The sequence below is a fragment of the Lactuca virosa genome, chromosome 7, assembly GCF_052849685.1.
Source record: "Lactuca virosa cultivar CGN04683 chromosome 7, Lactuca_virosa_CGN04683_v6, whole genome shotgun sequence".
NCBI lineage: Eukaryota > Viridiplantae > Streptophyta > Magnoliopsida > Asterales > Asteraceae > Lactuca > Lactuca virosa.
Genome location: NC_136432.1, coordinates 61214606 through 61232992, shown reverse-complemented (window position 1 = coordinate 61232992; position 18387 = coordinate 61214606). Strand labels below are relative to the sequence as shown.

At 38.1% G+C, this 18387-nt stretch overlaps 2 long non-coding RNA genes, 1 other non-coding gene and 1 pseudogene across 17 annotated transcripts; 3 read left to right on the top strand and 1 right to left on the bottom strand.

The window, feature by feature from the left end:
* Positions 1–3171: 3171 nt before the first annotated feature.
* Positions 3172–6038, top strand: LOC145125202 (uncharacterized). 15 transcript variants are annotated; one of them, XR_013715847.1, is made up of 9 exons: positions 3172–3286; positions 3368–3462; positions 3577–3696; positions 3806–3900; positions 4425–4492; positions 4592–4872; positions 4969–5061; positions 5186–5333; positions 5862–6038. It is a non-coding gene; the product is annotated as an uncharacterized LOC145125202 (long non-coding RNA). The 15 variants fall into 15 exon arrangements; XR_013715851.1 differs by having other exon boundaries at positions 3368–3696; positions 4592–4720; positions 4826–4865; XR_013715850.1 differs by having other exon boundaries at positions 3368–3696; positions 4592–4720; positions 4826–4872.
* Positions 6039–10587: 4549 nt separating this feature from the next.
* Positions 10588–10694, bottom strand: LOC145128060 (small nucleolar RNA R71). The gene has a single exon (XR_013716662.1). It is a non-coding gene; the product is annotated as a small nucleolar RNA R71 (small nucleolar RNA).
* Positions 10695–13737: 3043 nt separating this feature from the next.
* LOC145126701 (uncharacterized) lies at positions 13738–15537 on the top strand (annotated as a pseudogene).
* Positions 15538–16217: 680 nt separating this feature from the next.
* Positions 16218–18387, top strand: LOC145126316 (uncharacterized). The gene is made up of 3 exons (XR_013716402.1): positions 16218–16264; positions 16879–17527; positions 17686–18387. It is a non-coding gene; the product is annotated as an uncharacterized LOC145126316 (long non-coding RNA).

The window sequence follows — 18387 nt, the reverse complement described above, 5'->3', positions numbered from 1 at the left end:
TGAGATGGATGTGATTAAGGAGCATAGATCAGATAGGTTGCGCAAGTCATCAGAACTCCTAATCTGTGCTTTCCATTGCCACGAGAAAGAATGATTAATTATTCTTTCATTGACGAAACAACTTTTGACTTTTTCTAAATCATATAGTCTCGGGAACCTTTCCTTTAGGGTATAGTTGCCACACCATTTATCCTTCCAGAACAAAAAGTTAACATCAGAATTGGGACTTAATGAGAACAATGCATTGTGATCGATATTGAATTCTGAAAAACTCAAAATAGCCTTTTGAATATTGCACCATGCACCCGAAATGGATTTTTTTGCAATGTATGTTATTGGTTTCCTTTTCAGATTGTGAATACTGTCAATACATTCTTTCCATAGATTACCTTTGTCTATCTTCAGTCGCCACCACCATTTAGTGAGAAGGGCAAGGTTTTGTGCCCTTAAGGACCCAACTCCAAGTCCACCTTTCTTTCTTGATGCGACTATTCTATCCCAGGAGACCCAATGGATTTTGTGCTTTGTGTCGTCTCCACCCCATATGAATTTGCGCCTCAGTTTTTCCAATTCATCAATGACACCACTCGGAGTTTTGAAAAGAGAAAAGTAATACGTAGGGAGACTATTTAGAACCGATTTTATTAGTGTTAGTCGACCCCCAAAAGACGATTATTGATCATAATGTCTTAGAGGTAACACTTATAGAAAATTAATTTGACTTTATTATATATTGATTGGAATCTAATCCCGCGCGTATCTATTACTTTGTCTAAGCAACATTGTTTACATTGCCAATGTGCATAGGAAATGTGCTCCAAGCTTTGTGATCGACACCAACCAATTTTTAGCAACTACGTGAATCAAAAGAGGACAAAATAGTTCTCGATGAATTTCATGTACATCCTTGTAATTGAGTAAACACAGTTTTCAGTTATCACCGGTTCTTTAATTATATTTATAATTTTTTTTCATTGTAATCAGCTAAGCTTCTAAAATACTATAGATATGTTCATATAGATTTTGAAGTGGGATAAGCTCACCGCTAGATTTTGAAATGGGGTAAACCAGTAAACCGACGTCAGTTGTTGTAATCTCTAGGCAAGACCTGCCCAAGCCCTGGGTGACTGCTCAGCTCAGAGCATTAAAATGGCGCGCGGTAGGGCCGAGGAATAAATTTCTGTAATGTTCCTTCTAGGGCTGTAAACGAACTGAACGTTCGGCGAATCGTTCGTGAACTGTTCGGCGGAAGTTCGTTTATGTTCGTTTATTTCATAAATGAACAAACATGAACACAAATTCTCGTTCGTTTAGTTAAACGAATGAACATGAACAATGGTCTCGTTCGTTCATTTACGTTCGTGAACGTTCGTTTATGTTGTTCGTTTACGTTCGTTTATGTTCGTTCGTTTAAGTTTTTTTATGTTCATATATTTTCAATTGTTTTTTTATTACATTACTATATTATAGTTCGTTTATGTTCATATATGTTCAATTGTGTTTGTTTATCTTTGTTCCTTTATGTTCGTTCGTTTAGCATGTTCACGAACATCAACGAACGAACATGAACAAGACAATTTGTTAAACGAACGAACATGAACAAGAAAATTCCGTTCGTGTTCGTTCGATTGTTCGGCTAACTTAAACGAACGAACATGAACAAGCCTTTGTTCGTGTTTGTTCGGTTCGTTTACAGCCCTAGTTCATTCTTAGCAGCTGAGTTGAAAATGAAAAGTCGCCAGGGAAGAACAGATGGAGCATAAGGAGAAAAACACCGCTTATGAAACTCAACTCACCATTTTTTTTTCTTTTTTTGGAACGACAAATCTAATCTACTCCTAAACTATTCCTATTACCACTTATGTCCGAGACGAGACTTGAACCCTCGACCTCACGAAATAAGGAACCGTTATTCATAAAAACGACCTGTTTCTTAAAATAGATGCAACATTTGACTACACTAAACAGAAAAAGCCAAATGGACCACCGTTTTCCAAGTAGAGTTCTGATGTTCAAAAACAATGGTCCACAATAGTTAAGGCTCCAAATCGGAACTTTCATACTTTTTCCGAAACTTCATTTCAAACTCTCTCGAAGTCGAGCATCTTCACTAATTCTACTAAGAAAATCAATGGTCCACAATAGTTAAGGCTCCAAATCGGAACTTTCATACTTTTTCCGAAACTTCATTTCAATCTCTCTCGAAGTCGAGCATCTTCACTAATTCTACTAAGAAAATCATTAAAAATGGAGCAACTGACAATTTTCTAGTATTTATCTATGTATTCATCCGTTCAAAGTTTTCCCAACTCGCTATCACTTCATCTTAATTAGGGTTTTGAACACGAAGAACAAGTTCGAAACGTTTTGATGAGTTTTGAGCAATTCATCTTGGTTCAAAACTCCATGTTTAAGGTTACTTTAGTTGGCTTTGTGTATTAGCATCTTTTGTTTTGTATAACAATTCTATAAAAATGACATTTGGTTACAGTTTTTTCAAATATTAAGGATTATTTCAGTGGCTAAAGATTACTGATAAAACTCTAACATTGTTTTAGCTGTATTTTACATTGATTCTCGTGACCATTGCAAAGTACATCCCAACATTTAGCCACAATTGAACATAACAAATGTGAGAATTACGAGCCACAGTCGTGGTCAAATATTACCATCTGCCATGTTTTTGTTTGATATATGGTATAATTTTGTTATCATTTTTATATAAGGCGACAGATAAATACATTGATCATATGAAACAAATTGTTTATGTTTCTAAATCATAGAATGAAATTAGACAAATAAATCCAATGTAATCAAAAAATAAATATATATCTTCATATATATTATTTGTATTCCTAAAGGACAATATTATTAGCCAAATGGATTAAATGCGGTCAAAAGCTATTGCATATGACCACAATGATTTTGTTATACGCCGTTGTGACTATCTTAGTATCTTATAAAGTAAATCTAATTATTTCTAAAATTATATTGATTATAATATTAATATTTTTTAAGACGTCCAAACCGTTAAGCTAATAATACAAGTGATATTAATAAAATAATATTAAATTTTAATCTGATTACTTTGAAATCTTATCTATTTCAAAATATTGACTTAATCTCTTTAATCTGAGTTGAGTCCATGCTTATTCCTAAAATCTTGGCAAATATCTATCCATTTTGGCACACCGTCCTCTCTATTGTTTGTTATTAAGGCTTCCACACATTCTCTCATTTGAAGACCTAAAACACAGATGATGAAATCGCCTTTTTCTTCACTAAGGTCTCAACACTTTACTCTTTCTCTCTACTCAATCTTTGTGTGCTCTTTTTACTCTACTGATTGCATGCCTTCCACAAGCAGTCGATTCATCGAGATGATGAAGAAGACAAAGAAGTGGATCTGTATGGGCTTTTAACTCTATCGTCCTCTCTATTGATTGCTTTGATAAAATCTAGGTATACTCTCTCTCTCTCTCTCTCTCTCTCTCAACGAATTGCAAGTGGAGGTTCACAGAGGTGGTCTCGATGGTTTAAGGAGGTTGTAATGGGTTGTGGTTGGTGGTGATTAAGGTGGGTTGTGATGGTGGCGGTATAAGGTGGTTTTGGTGGTGGGTATGATGGCAGCAGTGATGGCACCACCACTCTTCCGAAACAAGCCCAAAATCCCAATTCAGAGAAAAAATAAATCTGGTATGTGTTTCCTTTTTCTTTTCCTCTATTCATTTTACATAAAGATCAGGTGTGTATATAAAATCTTTTTACTGTGTGTGTGTTTGTGTTTAACGGCTAAATTTCAAAGAGAATGAACCGACACAGCCACCTACGGGACCACTCACCACCATCGGACACAAAACTGTGTTAGAGTTGTTAATTGCTACGCATCAAATGGTAGAGGTTCAAGATTTTGGTTATCTCTCCTCCATTTGAACATATGCTCAATTTGTTTATGATTTTTTGGTTTATTTTGTAACATAAGCATGCTCGGATTTTAGTTGTTCCACATATGTCAAGAAAGTGTTTTCATTGCTTCACTTCTAGGTAACATTTTTGACCTAGACACCCTTTGATTTCAAACAAAATTGATTTTTTTGGATCTTCTTATGGATGTGGTGGTTCTTGGAATGGTAGGAAACCTCACTCTCCATCAACGAACCCTAATATTTTTCCTCTATCTCTAAATACCTTCCTTTTTATTTCCTCACCTGGCTCTTCTACTCACCGAAAATCGACCATTAGCCCACCAGAAAGACTATACGACTCTTCTTCTCTTAAAGATTGACACCAGACAAGTGATTCATGTTATTAGGTCTTCGTTCTTTATGTTGCCTTTATTATAAACATTAGCATAACCGGAGCTCATAGTAATTGCACAAACGCCCTTCTACATTCTCAATTGAATGTATTTAGTGTTTCTCCAGGGGATTTTGACGTTTCTAAGATTCAAATCGAACAGGGGATTGGCGTTTCTAACATTCAAATCGAACAGGTTCACATTTCAAGCTTCCTTAATCCACAACTCTGAACAAGAAAAAAGATAAAAAAAAAAAATAAATAATAATAAAAAGCTTCTTTTTCATTTGTGTAGAATCGCAGACAGAGGAAAGAAAAGAAACTTGGCGACCAAACCTGAAGCCTAACCATCAGAGGTTTGATTTTGATTTCTTTTTGCATTTTTGCGGTCAAAGATGGGTGAAGACATATCTGGAGGAGACGGGTCTGTGAAATGAGTTGAAAGGTTATTTTATTTTTAATCTTTTTATCTATATGGGTTTCAAATGAGAACCCATGGAACTTTTGTTGTTTGTTTTGTGATTTCCAGGTAGTGAAAAAACTATGAGAGGAACTGGTGTTCTCTTTGGGTAAAATGTACAACCATAGCATATATTAAATTACACATAATCAATTACAATATATGAATTTAAACCCTTCTTTTTGGTTTAATTTTTGTGTACGTGTATATAGGATCTATTGGCCAAGGCACCGACAAATATATCTATGGTCACAGTTAGAGGCTACTGAGAAACACAATGCTGCTAAATAATCTTGGCAACCAAGGTCAGCTACTTTGAATTCTATTTTTAGGGCGCTGGCAAATATTTGTGTTTATATTTATATGTATATGTGTTTGTACATCACTTAATGGGAAGAATAAGCTATTAATTTGATTTTTTTTTCTCAGATATTGAAACCAATGAGTGCATGGAGAGGCGTGGTGGATGTTGGCATGCCAAAGAGCATATTTGACTGATGGGTTGAAGTCGTGGGGGGGGGGGGGGGGGGTACTTTTAAGTGATGATTGTCCCTGTGGTTTTCACTCTAATAAAGAAGTAAGAATTCATATAATTTTGCACCATTATCTATATTGCTCAAATGAAAATTTTGAGTTTCCACTTTTTTTATAAATGTTTATAAAAACTATCAACATTTATTTGATGAAGAAGAAGAAAATGAAGCTCAAATGAAAAACTTGTAACTTCCACTTTTTACATGGCCTACCATCCCCTGTTTTTCTTTACACAAATACATACACTGCCACACACATACAAATGCACACATACACTCTTTAGGGAGCTGAACATGGTTGATACATGGGAAATAGCTTACTTATTTTGAGATAACAAAGTTGGGTTCTTTGTTATTTCATATATTCTCAAAACAGATTTGGTCTTTTTGTTATCTAAGATTGACTCACAACATTGTTTTTTTTTAAAAAAAAAATCTTACACCAGATTTAATTGCAATAGGTTTGGAGGTGACCAGTTAAATAGAAAGGTCTACCTTTTTTTTCTCACCATATAATGATTTTGAACCAGTTTGATGTTTGTTTAATAAGTATATGTTGGATTTTGTTCCAGGTTTGTAAATAGAAATAGAAGCTGAAAGCAGCATGGTTAAAAGCTCTGAATTTTTTTTGTTCCATGTTTAACTTCTTTATATTAAAGCATTGATATCATTTTTATTAAGGCATTTAATATGAAATAACAGCTGACTTATGGATCTAAAATAAAATTTTGATAATTTATGAACACTAACAGTCTATTTTTGTTTTTTTTTTCTTATTAAGCCATCATACTTTGGAAAAGTCCACTTGAATATAGCAATGAAAATTACAAACATGGTTGTAAATGTGTAGATGTTCTAATTTGGGATTTTTTTGGGTTAAATCCAAGAAATATACAATCAGGCATAACCTGAACAGACTATCCTACCACTGGCTGATCAGTTCTAGCATGCAATTCTACAAGCTCATATAAACATACAAGGCATCTTTCCTAGATCCTTATCTCTAATCTAGCATGTGAATCACATAATCATATCACATCACATAACAAACATGTATTGGTATTTTGGGAATCACTTACTTGAACTCGGTCGATTGCACGCATCACCCCATTTTCTCTCTTTTTTTAAACCTTTTTATAAAAAATGATTCTCTTTTGAAAATTTTCATACCGAGTCCTCAGTTTGAGTTCAGATACACCCGAAAGTATGTCTGAATCCCTCAAACCAAGGCTCTGATACCAACTTGTAACATCCCAAAATTCAAGGCTAAAATTTTTGTTTTTAATATAAGAAAAACACTTAACAGCTTTGTTCCGAACATTGAAAATGTTTCACTTAAAATAAATATTAGAGTCTAATCCCAAAGATCACATAATGCGGAATAATATGGGTGAATGCGCTGCGATCGTCCTGAGCTCCTTTTCTGGAAACTGAAGGTACCTGAAACCAAAATTGTAAACCGTAAGCACGAAGCTTAGTGAGTTCCCCAGATACCACATACCATACATATTAACTGAGCCATACATTCCATACATACTGTGAGCCATACATATCAATCATATATCAAATAAGGTGCTGTGTGCCGCACATAGTATTGCTGTTATGCCAAGCCGGGGGCCACTCCCTGGGTCTTACAGACAAGTGCCAAGAGTCTCATCCTGGTCTTCCATGCAAGTATCACAAAGACAAATAGCATACATACTACTCTACTTAGCTAATGAGCATACAGTGTGCTAGGAGCCACCTCCTAGTCTTTCATGCATATTTCCTAGGGCTAACCCCCGGGTCTTCCTTTCATACATAGTAGCATACTGTGTGCCAGGAGCCACCCCCTGGTCTTTCATACATAGTGCCTATGGCTAACCCTCGGGTCTTCCTATCATACATAATAACATACTGTGTGTCAGGAGCCACCCCCTCGTCTTTCATACATAGTGCCTAGGGCTAACCCCCGGGTCTTCCTATCATACAAAATAACATACTGAGTGCCAGGAGCCTCCTCTTGGTCATTCCTGCATAATGCCTAGGGCTAACCCCTGGGTCTTCCTACCATACATAAACTAAATGGGCCGATATTGTGGCTGTAGACCCATACACACAGTGAGGAGACTCACCTTGCACTACTGAAGCCCTGCTGATACTCCTCTGGCTGATAACTGGCAATTCCCTGAACTGTTACTCTTTCGGCTCCTCGAGCTACCGATCATCATACAACTTAAATAAGTCCGGGATTCTTATAGCTTAACCATAAATCCTCACTGGGGTAGAAGACCATTCCACCCGTAGCATACTCTTGTCCAAATGCCTTCATAAGTCAACTAGGTCAACCTTGGTCAAAGTCAAAGTCAACGGTCAAAGTCAACGCTCCGAGTTGACTTAACTCGTCGAGTCACCCCCTGACTCGCTGAGTTCCTATGCTACTCATAGTCGTGAAACCACGAACTAACTCGTCGAGTTCCTTCTGAACATAATCGGCACATTACCATTGATAAGTCTATTTTATGAATGTACTAAATTGTCATAAATCTGTTGAATTGATGTATAATTGTCCAAGAATGGCACTACTTTGATGAGTTGTTGAACTTCATATGCATGTCAAAATATCATACTAAAAGTGGGCGGAACCTGCAAGTCAAACGGTCAACATCTAGTCAAATTTCGGAGCAGAAAAAGAAAGAGAAGGGTCCGTCGGCGTCCTACATGGCGTCTAAGACGTCCCCTAGGACGTCCAAGCATTTTAGGGGCGTCCCGTGTTGGAACGGTGTGTTTCGGAAAGTTTGGAAATCAAGGAAGGACGTCCTAGAACGCGTCTAAGACGTCTCCTAAGACGTCTGACGTTTTTGGCCATTTTTTAGTGTATTTCAAGGACGACAGAAGGCATGTAAAGACGTACAAAGAACGCCTTGCCGTTATACACGACGTCTAAGACGTCTCTTAGGACATCCAACGTCCCACATCGCCGATTTCATTATTTTTTTGTCACACACTATAAATAGGATCCTATGCATTCGTTTTTAGGGTTACCACCTACGATTTTCAGAGTTTTTCCTGTGTTTTTAAGGCTTCTAAAACCCTTGGAAACATTTGGAAACACAAGTCCATTCCATTTCAATCCGGATTCAAGGCAAGATTCGATTTAATTCATCATCAAGCAACATTTGAAGATCATTCAACTGGTGATTCTCATCAATTCTAGTAATTTTCAGAAACGATTACTTCCTCCTAAGGTTTATTTGTTTCGTATTTTGATAATTAATAGGCTACATTTGTTTGATGATTCTAAGTTTGATTATGAATTCTATTATGTATTTCATTTATTTCATCCAAGTTAGTGTTTTTATGAACTCAATGGAAGGCTAAATCATTAGGGTTACTCTCGGGGATGTTTAGGACTTTTTGATGAACACACTTGATTATTACTTGATTCTAGTTAATTTCAATTGTTGTTTTATGCTTTATGTGATGATCTTTGGTAATGATAATTGAAATTGGGTTGTATGAATTGTTTGAGGTCATAATTAAGATAGTCTATTGCCAATTCATCATTTGTTCCAAGTTCAATTAGTTCATGAATAAAGACAAATGATTAAATCAACATATATTATTCCAACTTATGATATTGAATCTTAATGCGGTAATAGGTAGTTGTAAGACATTTTATTGCTAGTTCACTAATTGTTCCTAATCCATTTAGACATAAATGAGTAAGACAACTAGTTGAATGAACATCTAGTGTGCCCAAAACTATGTATTACAAGTTAATAAACCCCAATTGCATCTAAGTAATTGAATTAAGATTTTAGGGAAGAAAGTGTGTGAATCTAAACTGTCTGTAACTGAACCAGGAGTACTCTAGTTTTCTCATTGACATTTTTGTTTTAATTAATAAATTTCCATGCTTTTTATTTCATCATTGATTTAATCGTTTTCGTGACAATTGCCAATAATATATTTTTGTTGACTATTTTCACACAACGTTTGACCACAAACTCCTCATGGATTCGACCCTTACTTACCCTAGCTATCTAGTGGTTTTGAGGTTATTTTTGATTGAGACAACGACCTCGATCAAAATTTTGGCGCAGTTGCCGGGGAGATTGTGCGCTTGAACTATTGTGTTTAAGTAGTTATAGTTTTTTACTTTCATTTTCAATTCTCGTTTGCAGTTCACGTTTGTTTTATTTGTGTTGTGCAGGCACACCGGTGCATGCATACAATACATAGCGGACGCTCTTCACCGCTTGCATTTGATCCAGAAATCGAACGAACAGCTCGCTTAAATCGGGTCGCCAGAAGGAACATCAACACTATGAGTGTAGATAACGTTGTCGTGGAAGATGTGGTCAAGGGGCATGAGGATGCAGCCAACAATCCTCCACCCTAGTTCCACCACCAGCTCCTCAATTCCCAAACAACAACAACGGAAACAATGGGAATAACAACAATGTCAGTGCACCAATCATCCAACCAGTACTGCCACAACCGAATAGGAACAACCGTGGCCAAAATGGTGGAAACGGAGGAAATTAGGCACAAAATATGGGAGGCAATGTAGGAAACCACAACAGTGGTAATGTTAGAAATCATAACCAAAATCCTAGAAATGTTGGTCCTCAATTCGGTAATGGTGGTAATGGAGGTAACGAGGATGACTGGGATTTTGATGATGGAAGTGACAATGGACTTGGTTGGAATTAGAACCACAACGGTGGTAATAGGCGGAATCAAGGCAATCGGGGTGGAAACGGGAACTACAACAATAACTGGAACAACCAGAATTTTCCCAATGGTGGCAACAATGACTACAACGATGGGTTCGGAAATCAAGGCTTTGGGAATCAATACCGAAGGAATCCAAATGGTGGATTCAACAATGCAAATGGAGGATACTACAACGAAGGTAACCAATTCCCTCATCTTTACTTTCCGCAACCTAATAGACAATCTGTGGCGTCTCATTTTCAGCCGGGAGAGTATGATGATGCTTCACCTATACTCTTCGCGGAAGGAAATGAGCATCACGTGGAAGTAAGACCACAACTAATTAGTGTTTTACCCGTCTTTAGAGGCCATAAAACTGATGATCCATGCAATCACCTATATGAGTTCCTTGCAATTGCTAACGCAAATACTCCGCGAGGAACTAATAGAGATTCTTTTAGACTTCACTTATTTCCGTTCACTTTAAAAGAAAAAGCTAAGTATTGGTTCACTTCTCTTGCCCCCCATAGTATTACTACTTGGGAGCAATTAAAAACTAAATTTTTGCAAGAGTTTTACCCTGCTAGTAAAACAACGGAAATAAGAAAAGCGATACAAGATTTTGCACAGAAACCCAATGAAGAATTTCATGATGTATTTGAACGCCTTAAGGAATTATTGCGCTCATGTCCCCATCATGAATTTCCCCGTTGGCAACTTGTACGTTTCTTTTATGATGAAGTCGACACTGCCAATCAAACTATGATTAATGCCTCGTCTGGCGGCACTATCATGATGCAAGATAGTGAAGACGCTTGACGATTCTTGGAGCAGTTGAGTCATGGTTCAAAAACCAATTACTCAGCTAAGAAACGGGACAACCTAGTTTCATCTGCTGCTTCAGTTGGACTAGACAAAAACTGGAAAAATGAAGTCAAATCTGATATTAATTCTTTAAATAAAAAATTTGACTTACTACTCTCTAGTCTAGGCAAAGAGAAATGTGTGTTTTTTCGCAGGAACAGAAGATATGTGTAAGTTGTGGAGATTCAGGACACATTGCAGATGAGTGCATGAGAAGTCAAGAGGAAATCAATCAAGTGCGCGGCTATGATCAATTCCAAAATAATCCACGATCATTCAATCGGAACTACAACCAAGGCGGGAACTACAACAACAATGGGAATTTCAACAACAACCGTCAAGGGAATTACCAAAACCAAAATCAGCCAAAACAGTTCCAGCAGTCCAACTTTAACCAAGGTGGAACATCAAAGAAGGAGGAAACTGATGGAAACAAGTTGGACAAAATCATGGAGTTCATAACCCAAACATATCAGAAAACCGACACTAACTCCAAGTCCATAACTGCTATCGAGAAGCAAATTGCTCAACTGGCGGAGCAAATTGGGAAAAGAGAACATAGCAAGTTTCCAAGCACCACAACAATCAACTCATCTCACACCCAAAGACCCGGAAAAGAGCATCAAGTGAACGAGGTAATCACCTTGCATAGTGGGAAAAAGGTTGACAACAAGGTAAGTGCTCCTACCTTAGATAATGACAGTGACACTGAAGTCATTTTTGACGAAAAAGAAGAGTTTGAGAAAGATTTTAAATCTGAAAAACAAAAAGAAGCTAAGGGTAAAAATGACTCTAAAGTTAGGGAGCATGGTGTGGAGGTTAATACCGCACGATACCCTTCGGCTTTAGAGAAACCGGCATCCTTCCCTTTTGGGAAGCGAGGGCCGAAAATGGAAGACATGTGGGATCTATTTAGTCATGTTAAAATAAATATCCCGTTAGTCAAACTTATTAAGGAGGTACCTTCATATGCAAAATTTTTGAAGGATTTGTGTGTTCAAAAATGCAAACTCCAAGCAAACCTCCCTAAAAAGATTGATTTAACCGAACATGCGAGTTCCATAATATCAAATAAACTTCCACCCAAGCTTAAGGATCCCGGAGCACCTTTAATTTCTGTTACCCTAGGTAATATTAATATCAAAAAGGCGCTCCTTGATCTTGGAGCTAGTGTTAATATAATCCCAGGAAATCTTTTTGATCAACACGTCTTAGGCACTTTGGAACAAAGTGATATTATTGTGCGATTGGCCGATAAGTCAACAAAAATTCCCCGGGGTATATTATCAGATGTCATCATTAAGGTGGAAGATTTCTATTACTCAGTTGATTTTCTTGTGCTTGACACCGAGAGCACTTATAAAGAAAGTCAACCTTCTATTATTTTGGGTCGTCCGTTTTTGGCAACAATAAATGCACAAATTAATTGTAGAACGGGTGCAATGGATATCTCTTTTGGAAATAGGAAACTTAGAATTAATATTTTTAATACGTTTCCTAACTCACCATCAGATTATGAATGTTATCGTGTGGATGTGGTTGATGACTTAGTGCATCAATTCACTCCTAAAATCTTACACCCCGATCCGTTGGAGTTTTTTCTTTCTAATGACAGGGACGAAGTTTTAGAGTTGGATGACATCAAGATGGTTGAGGAGGCATTTGAAAATGCTATTGAGCAAGAGAGTCCACCATGGAGTTATCAAGTTGAAAAATTGCCAACAAGTTTTTCGGACCCACTTAAGCCATCTTTGGAGGAGCCACCCACTCTTGAACTTAAAACTCTTCCTTCACATCTTAAATACTCTTTTTTAGGATCTAACGAGAACTTACCAATTATCATATCTTCTGATTTGACAGGTCCACAGGAGGAAGCATTACTGAAGGTGTTTTCCAAGTACAAGGGAGCAATTGGATGGACCATAACAGATTTGAAGGGAATTAGTCCAGCCACATGTATGCATCGAATCATCACTGAAACTGGAGCAAAGCCATCCCGAGATGCACAACGAAGGCTCAACCCGAATCTGCGAGAAGTTGTTAAAAAGGAGGTGCTGAAATGGCTTGATGCGGGTATTATCTACCCAATACCTGATAGTGATTGGGTGAGCCCGACACAGACAGTGCCAAAGAATTCGGGCATTACAGTGGTAGATACAGAAGATGGAGAAAAGATATCAACAAGACCGGTCACAGGATGGAGAGTTTGCATCGACTATCGCAAACTCAATGCTGCAACATCAAAGGACCATTTCCCTCTCCCTTTTATTGATCAAATAATTGAGAAATTATCTGGAAAAAAGTTTTATTGCTTTTTGGATGGATACTCGGGGTATAATCAAATTGCCATCCACCCCGAGGATCAATCCAAAACCACATTCATGTATCCCTATGGCACCTTTGCTTTCCGAAGGATGCCATTCGGCTTGTGTAATGCCCCCGCCACATTCCAAAGATGTATGATGGCTATTTTTTCAGACATGGTAGGGGATGCATTAGAAATTTTCATGGATGATTTTTCTATTTTTGGATCATCTTTCGAGACATGCTTAGACCAATTAGAAAAAGTTTTAAAACGTTGTATCGAGTCTAATTTGGTTTTAAGTTGGGAGAAGAGTCATTTCATGGTAAAAGAGGGAATTGTACTTGGCCATGTTGTCTCCGAGCGTGGTTTTGAAGTCAACCGGGCCAAAGTACAAATTATTTCTACTCTTCCCCCACCAACTTCGGTAAAAAGGCGTCCGTTCTTTTCTTGGACATGCCGACTTTTATCGAAGATTTATCAAGGATTTTAGTGCAATCTCAAAACCTCTTTGTAATTTACTTTTAAAAGACGCACCATTTTCCTTTGATAAAGCATGTCTTGAATCTTTTACCACATTAATGAACAAACTTGTTGAAGCTCCTATCTTGCAATCACCCGATTGGACTATACCTTTCGAAATTATGTGTGATGCGAGTGATTACGCGGTAGGGGCAGTTTTGGGACAACGAGTGAATAAAAAACCTGTTGCAATATGTTATGCGAGCAAAACTTTTTCGGATGCTCAATTAAATTACACCACTACTGAAAAAGAGTTGCTTGCGGTCGTGTTTGCACTTGACAAATTTAGATCTTACATATGGGGATCTAAAGTTGTAATTTTTACCGACCATAGTGTCATTCGCCACCTCTTGGAAAAGAAGGATGCCAAACCACGTCTCATAAGATGGATCCTTCTTCTTCAAGAGTTTGATCTTGAAATTCGGGACAAAAAGGGTTCCAAAAATGTTGTGGCAGATCATTTATCTAGAATAACTAATAATGATAACTCAACGGAAGTTATTCAAGAAAATTTTCCGGATGAGCACATTCTTGCTGTCAAAACTATACCATGGTTTGCTAATTTAGTGAATTACTTTGTGACAGGGGAAACTCCATCGTATTGGAATGCTCAACAAGGAGGTTCTTCCACTCTCAAACAAAATACTACATATGGGAGGACCCGCATCTTTTCAAAATTGGAGCAGATCAAGTGATTAGGCGATGTGTACCACATACGGAGCAACAATATATTCTAAGACATTGTCATTCATATGCATGTGGAGGGCATTTTAGTGCCAAAAAGACAGGGCATCGGGTTCTACGAAGCGGTTTTTTCTGGCCCTCTATTTTTAAAGATGCACATACATTCGTTAAAGCTTGTATTCGTTGTCAACAAGTTGGGGGGATCTCACGACGGGACATGATGCCAATGACCCCAAATTTAGTAGTTGAAATTTTTGATGTATGGGGCATTGATTTCACGGGTCCATTCCCCACTTCTTTTGGCAATCTATACATTCTTGTAGTCGTTGATTATGTATCAAAATGGGTCGAAGCCGAGGCTACACGCACGAATGACCATAGTATTGTTTGTAAATTTATTAAAAATAACATATTTTCTAGACACGGAATCCCTTGAACTATTATTAGTGACGGGGGCTCCCATTTTAAAAATTGACATTTTGAAAAGTTACTTAAACACTATGGTGTCACACATAGGATAGCTACTCCATATCACCCACAAACAAGTGGACAGGTAGAAGTGTCAAATAGGGAAATAAAACGAATCTTGGAAAAGACTGTTCGTCCCGACCGAAAAGATTGGTCATTAAGATTAGATGATGCATTATGGGCATATCGAACAGCCTATAAGACGCCCATTGGCATGTCCCCGTATCAGCTTGTTTATGGAAAGCCATGCCATCTCCCGGTGGAGTTGGAACACCATGCCATGTGGGCCATAAAAAATGCTAACTTTGAATTGAGTGATGCAGGTACAGAAAGGAAACTCCAACTTGTTGAATTGGAAGAGATTCGAAAAGAAGCTTACGAAAGCTCAAGGATCTATAAAGAAAAGACGAAGGCATTTCATGACCGACACATTGTTCGAAAACAATTCGTTGAAGGACAATTGGTGTGGCTATTCAACTCTCGTCTCAAACTCTTCCCCGGAAAGCTTCAGAGTAAATGGAGTGGACCTTTTGTGGTGACAAATGTGGCGGATCATGGAGCCATTGAAATCAAGGACACGAAAGGCGGTGAACCATTCAAGGTAAACGGACAAAGACTCAAACCATACATTCGAATGGTAGATGGCGAAACGACACTCGTTGAGAAAACATCGCTCGAGGTACCACAATATTCAGAAACAACTTAGTCGAGGTAAATTGTCCGGCTGAAGACGTAAAACTTAGCGCTTTTCGGGAGGCAACCCGCAGTTTGGTGTGTTTTTACTTTTATTTTTTTTTGGGTGTGTTTTAATTCTTTTTGTATCAAGGACGATTCAAGGTTTAAAGTTGCGGAGGGGGTATTTAACTTTTGTTATAAAAAAAAATTCTTGAAAAATACCCGAAAAACGTTCCCGAACAGTCAAAATTGTGAAAAACAGCAAAAAAAATAAAAAAATAAAAAAAAAATAGCCTTCAGGCGTCCTAGAAGACGTCTAAGACGCCTCCTAGAACGCCATCGGGCTGCCCAAGTTTTTTCCATCGACGAAATCCCACTTGAAATTACCGAAATGCCCCTGTTTTGTGGGAGACGTCCTAGGAAGCGTCTAAGACGCCGACGCGTTTTTCAGCCGTTTTATGGCGTTTTCTGCATAATTCTTGGTCTCCTTATTCTCTAAACTGCCATAGCCGAAAACCCACTTGTTCTTGCCTATTTCCTTCGATTTCTTGGCCAAAACTCAACCAAAATTCGTGATTTTTGTTGCAATCTTCAAGAAATTAAGTAAGAAACATCACATTGCAAGATTTATACACTCTAATCACTTATTTGGGGCCGATTTCAAAACTCACAAAAACTAGGGTTTCGAAATTTGGACTTATTTTGGGTTTTTGCTTCAAGTTTTTGCTTCTTCTTCACTAGAAACACAATTTCAACAAGGTATGTGCTTCAAAACTCTATCTTTTAGTTGAATTTCAAAAAAAAAATTCATGTATGTTCATATATGTTGAAATTTTGAAAAAGATGAAGAATATGATATATATTGGTATGAATTCTTGTGAATTAGTGTTTGTAGTTGTTAGAAGTATGTTCCAAACAAGTTGCATGTGTTGATTTGGGAATTTTCTGAAAATTGAATTTTTGTTGTTAAAAAAAAAACACATATAATGTTGGAAAATCATTTTTATGTTTATATTTGTGTTTGGATTAAAAAATTCAAGTTCTTAGAAATTTTCAGAATGACATTGAATTTTGACACTGCATTGTTAGTCTGAATATTTACCTGTTACAGTTATGTTCTGGTTTTAGTTAGAACTTGTCAGTTGCAGTTAACCTTTGGTTTAGCTGTGTTTTTACTGATTGGATAAAATTTTGAAAAATATTTAGTTACTGAAAACATAACAGGACTTAAAACAGTTATTTATTTAGACTGAATTTATTTTAACTTTGTTTGGAACAGCTTGCCAACTGAATTATTTGTTTTATTTTTGTGACATTTGATATGTTTAATGGCAAGTGTTGTTTTGTGGTTTTGTGTGTGATTGATTTTGTAGATGCCAACAAAGAGATCAAGGGTAGCATCATCAAGCAGTGCAGTCAGACAACCAACTAGACAGCCGGAGCCAAATGTACCTGTGGCTTTCAACCCACAGTATCAGATATTGCATGAGCATCCAGACGACATTCGCCCGACAGTTTATGAGGTGACTCATCCGATTACGGGTTTTATTGTAGAGTACATGGTGGAGCGACCGAGCTTCACTGGGTACAATATTGTGGAGACGTTTGATCGCTATGGATGGGGTAGAGCGCTGGACTTCAATCCCACGCAGATTTATGTTGATATAGTGCGGGAATGGATGAGGACACTTCGACGTGTCGAGGTGCCTGGTAGGCCGGAGGAGTTGCAGCTAATTGGTACGGTTCGTACTCATGATATAGTGATGATTGTGCAGGGTATTCGGGACATGTTTCATGTAGATACTGGATATCATCTGCATGATCTTGAGAATCAGCCGACTGAATATAGATGTATTGACACGAGGGGGGTAACCCTGGGGTTAGCATGACAGAAGTATACCGTACAGTATTCCATGGGGGACGAGGGTATACGACAGATTTCGCGATTTGGTGCCTTTAGCAAAAGCATTGCATAACATTATCACGGAAAATGTGAACCCGAGGAATAGTGATCCTAGGGCGGTGAGGACACATGACTTATATGTATTATATGGATTGATGACATGATCTATCTTTATCTCTTATGCATATAATGCTATGTGCAACATATGGTCCTGTTTTGATATCCAGCACAGAGTCACCACCCCCCATGTTACCCTGATATCGACATATGTGACTAGGGAGCAGGGAAATAGGATCAGAGTCCCACGAGCTACATCATACCAGCGTATACTTCGCCCCACTGCTACTTCTTTTAGACACATCTCATTTCAAATTATAAATGGGAGACATACTCTACTGGATTCTGCCACAAACCTGACATACACGACACCACTCGGAGTGGGGGATGAGGAGCCATTCGTTGGTGATTTTCAGGGGGATCATCAGCAACAACAGGGACAAGCAGCAGGTCAGGGATGGAACATGCAGGCAGCTTGGGAGGACTTTGCGGGGAGGCAAAACACGCATAACCAGGAGGTTCAAGCTTGGATGGGGAGAACAGATATATGGATGGAGGGTATTGACACGACACTAGCTGATCTTACTGAGCAGATGCGACAGATTGGCATTATAGCTAGCAACACTTATAGTGTTGCTACTCGTCAGCTGTACTAGCAGGAGTACTATGCAGATGCCGCCTACAGACAGAGTCGTGTCCAGTATGAACCGATGGATATTGATCAGCCACAATGTCGATATCGAGCTCCAGCTCCGGTCTTCTACCGATCCGGGGATCCGAGCAATTATCCACCGCCATCCGAGTATGAGCGTTATCAGCCACCACCAGCTATAGAGGACTCTACTCGCTTTGAGGATTTAGCTGGATCGATCTTTGGGTATCCTCCACCATACCCACGTTATCCTCCACAGCCGCCCCCACA